The 4,421-nt window shown below is 42.0% G+C and overlaps 1 non-coding gene across 1 annotated transcript; it reads left to right on the top strand.

Moving 5' to 3' along the window:
* Window positions 1-1,929: 1,929 nt before the first annotated feature.
* TRNAM-CAU lies at window positions 1,930-2,002 on the top strand. The gene has a single exon. It is a non-coding gene; the product is annotated as a tRNA-Met (tRNA).
* Window positions 2,003-4,421: the final 2,419 nt, after the last annotated feature.

Below are 4,421 nucleotides of genomic sequence, written 5' to 3'. Positions count from 1 at the left end.
AAATGTAGATATGTTGAGTGGATTTAGAAGTAGATGTAGGCAAGATTCTGAAGCATAAATTATTCTCATTGGTAAACTGAGAACTATAACTGAGATGGTCTTAAAGGCAATTGCTTTTTCCAAGAGTTTAGGATTCTCTGATCCTCAAGCCCAGGCTTTTTGAGGCTCTGGGACCCCATGCTGGCTGGGGCCACCCACAACCCTGCTTGCGGTGCCCGGCAAGACCCTACCAGTGTTTAATCTTCTCTCCCAGTTGTCAATGGAGACCTTTCTCGTAGCCCATTTCCTAAAGGCGCCATCTCCCCTGCCCCTTCCCAGCTCGTGATCTGTCTCTCTCCCTCTCAAAAGTAAATGAACGTTAAAAAATGTTTTAAAAGTACAGATTTGTTTAAGTCTTTGTATTTTATTTTATATGATTTGCTCAAATATCTAGTGATCCGTGCATTCTGCTCATGTTTATGCATGAGGCACTAAACAGCTATTTGCTAGAGCTCTGTGCTCATGGGTGGTCTTCCTTGTAGGATGATCTTGCTGCACTATTTTCTTGGAGGAGATTCCTGATGTCAGTTTTGCCTGCCTTCTCTTGAGCTGGTCATATTCCAACACAGAATGAACTTTTAAGCTGAGGTCCAAACCTGACTCCCAGTATTTTGGGAGCCAACTAGGGGAAAATGCTAGAGAAGATCTATGTTGGACATTGGTATGTGGCTCCATTTTTGGTGTGGCTCCCCACACTCAGTGGGCATGACGTTTCTTGTCCAGAGACCTTCTTCTGTTTTACCTTTTAGAGAAGACCACCTCCAGGCATCTCCTGGGGAGGGCAGGAGAATTTTCCTGGTGCTCAGATTTGGGGAGGCCACCTGAGGATCTCACTATTTATTCAGCAAACTAACTAGAGCCAATTTTCTGTCTTTAGCCCCATCTTTACCTCTACTTTTGGAAGTATGTGGCGCTACCAGCTTTTGAGTTTCTGGAAGTTCTACAAAGACATGATTTCCATGACATTGCTTTCCAGCTTCCAAATTTGTTGCTATTTGTCCTTTCTCCTCTCCCTTTGTCTTTTGCACTTACGTCTTTTTTGTAAGTTTATTTATTTGGAGAGAGAGACAGCACGAGTGGGGGAGGGGTAGAGGGAGTGGGAGAGAAGGACCTCACGCAGGTTCTGTGCGTCGCGGAGTTCGAACCCATAAAACCGCGAGACCTTGACCTGAGCCGAAAGCTGAAACTAAGAGTTGGACACTTAACTGACTAAGGCGCCCCTGCACTTATGTCTTTCAAAATCCTTTTCCTGTTATTTCATGAGGCTTCGGGAACAAGCGGCCACAGGTAGGTATGCTCATTGCCCTATTTTCACTCAGAAGTTTTGTTTGATAATTTTTGAACCTGACCGTCTAGCACCTTGACTCTGGTTTTTCTAGAATGAAAAAGCTTCCAATACCCAAAGAAGAAGGGATACTGGTGCCAAAGTTGACAAGTGTTTAGTTTTTGTAAGTATTTATAGGCTTATATACCCTATAATATATATAATATATATTATATATATAATAATATTATATACCCTATAATATATATAATATATATTATATATATAATAATATTATATACCCTATAATATATATAATATATATTATATATATACCATTCTTTTAGACGAGCCTAGTACATTTTGATTCCTCTGCTTATGGGCTACAATGAACACAATGAGGTCTTTTCATTTTTCCAAAGCACACGTATCATTCGCTGAGTTATCTTCTAGATTACTTAGGAATCTACTGATGTGGGAGGAGATGTGGGAAAGGAACATTTTTGATGCTATTCCAAATCCACTCAATCATTGGCTTGACCAACAAAGATGAGCAGATACCTTTCTCTTTAAGGAGTTTACCACTTAAGAAGGCATTATGACTCACACTGAGGAATTGCACTGCAGCCCTCTTAGCGCAGCAGGCAGCGCGTCAGTCTCATAATCTGAAGGTCCTGAGTTCGAGCCTCAGAGAGGGCACAGCTGTTTTGCTGTGCTATAAAAGGATATTTCAAGAAAATAATAAAACCTTTCAGCAAAGGTGCTTAGAGGCCCTGCACATGGCCAGACAGATACAGGGATGCTCCCACAGAGGGAAGGGTAATTGCCTAGGTCCACAAGCAGACCATTCAACCTCACTCATAATAAAAGGAATGCAAAGCCACAACCAAAAGGAAGTTGTCCACTCTCCTAAGAATGAAAGAAGGGGCACCTGGGTGGTTCAGTCGATTGAGTGTCTGACTGTTGATTTCAGCTTATGATGCCAGGATACTGGGATCAAGCCCAGCATTGGGGAAAAAAAAGTGGGGGGTGATGGGCATGGAGGAGGGCACTTGTGGGGATGAGCACTGGGTGTTATACGGAAACCAACTTGACAATAAACTATTAAAATAAATAAATAAATAAATAAATAAATAAATAAGAAATAAAAGTTAAAAAAAAAGAAAAAAAAAGTGGGAGCTTTGAACTTAGAAAAACAGCTCCAAATCTCACATCTCCCACTTCTTATCAGTGACCTGGGACAAAGATCTTGTTTTGTTTTGTTTGAACTTTTAGGGACTCATTCCTTATTTGAATAATAACACCTAACTGGCAAGGTTGATTGAATGTATTAAAAGATACTGATATATTCCAGTAAATGGAAGATTCTTATCCCAGATTTTAGCATGTAATGAGGGGTCCAATAATTAACGCTCTTAATGGAAGGAGAAGGACCACAGAGGAGTGCTCTCACTGGTGCATTTTTCCTTTAGAAAAGCGTCACCTGCATTGTCCAGAGATGACAGGGTGTGGCACTGCTGTCCAGGAGATGCAAAAGAATGATGGGTGCCCTTGGTGGCTCAGTCAGTTAAGTGTCTGACTTTCGCTCAAGTCATGATCTCATGGCTACTGAGTTTGAGCTCTGCATGGGGTTCTCTGTGCTGACAGCTCAGAGCCAGGAGCCTGCTTCAGATTTTCAGATTCTGTGTCTCCCTCTCTCTGACCCTACCCCGCTTGCACTCTGTCTCTCTCAAACATAAGTAAACATTAAAAAATTTTAATTAAAAAAAAAAGAGAGAGAATGATGACCCAGACACCACAGGAACCCTGCAAAGCCCCTGATCAATGACACAGACACATTGGCATCAGAAGAGTTCATTGAACACAGACGTGCATGATCCCTCGCCCGGCGGTGCGCTAAGAATCCCTCCACCGTTCGGTGGTTTCAGCACCTGAACAAAGAAGGTAGAGTCAAGATGACATAAATACACAATAAGGACTCTGAGTGGGGGCGATTCTCCAAGCAGGAGCCCCAAATCTGCCATTTCACCTTTCTCCCCAGGGCCTCTTTGGGTGCTGTTTCTGGTAATGTCCTACACTCTCCTAAACCCTCTTCTTGACTTGCCCTACGTTTCTGTACACTACACCCTCGCCTCCCCCCAAACAGGTTCCAAAGGAACACTTTTCCATATTTAACACAGATATTTACAAAGAGTGGTCACTTTGGGTCTGAAAATGGAAAAAAATGCATATGACAGATGGTCTTGATATTTGTCTTTTAAGGAGATAGATAGTGAGATAACAGATGAGCTGCTCATCTTTAAAAAAAAAAGTTTTGCCATCATGGTGATGTGTGCTTTCGTGTTTGGTCACATTGTCATTCTGTCTACAGAGTTTCCCCCAAGTTCAATTTGACCACATTCCCCTGACCCTGCCCGTACGTATTCCACTGGAATACACGCAGTGGAATATTATTCAGTTACGAGAAAGCAGGAAATGCTACCATTTGCCCCAGCATGGATGGGCCTTGAGGGCATCACGCTAAGTGGGATAAGTCAGACAGAGAAAGATAAATACTGGATGATATCACTTATCTGTGTAATTTTCAAAAGGTAAACTTGGTGAAAACAGAAAGTAGAATGGTGGTCAGCAGGCATTGGGGGGGTGTCACTTAAGGGTACAAACTTGCTTTTAGTAGATAAATAATTACTGGAGGTCTAACGCACGGCATGGAGGTAATAGTCATCCATACTGTATTATGAACTTCAAAGTTTCTAAGGCACTAGATCTTAACTGTTCTCACCACAAAAGAAAAGAGTGATGTTATATATAGAGGTATAGTTGATGCTACGGCGGTAATCATATCGCAGTATACAAATGTGTAAAGCCAGCACGTTGTACGCCTTAAATTTCCCCAATGGTATATGTCATTTATGTCTCAATAGTAGCAACAATAATAAAAAGATTAGGACAGAGAAAGAAAAGCTGGGCACATGGGCGTTAACTCTACTCCTCTGACATCGTGGATGGTCAATGATGTCAATGACCTGATTGAGCTGATTTTCTTTCCAGCCCAGGTGGCCAAAAAAGAGTGCAAGAATGACTCCAGTTGGGAGCATGAGAGCAACCCATCATCAGA

Source organism: Hyaena hyaena, unplaced genomic scaffold, assembly GCF_003009895.1.
Source record: "Hyaena hyaena isolate Hyena2069 unplaced genomic scaffold, ASM300989v1 scaffold_17, whole genome shotgun sequence".
NCBI lineage: Eukaryota > Metazoa > Chordata > Mammalia > Carnivora > Hyaenidae > Hyaena > Hyaena hyaena.
Note: the sequence above shows the minus strand (reverse complement) of the source record. Positions and strands in the feature narration are given on the sequence as shown.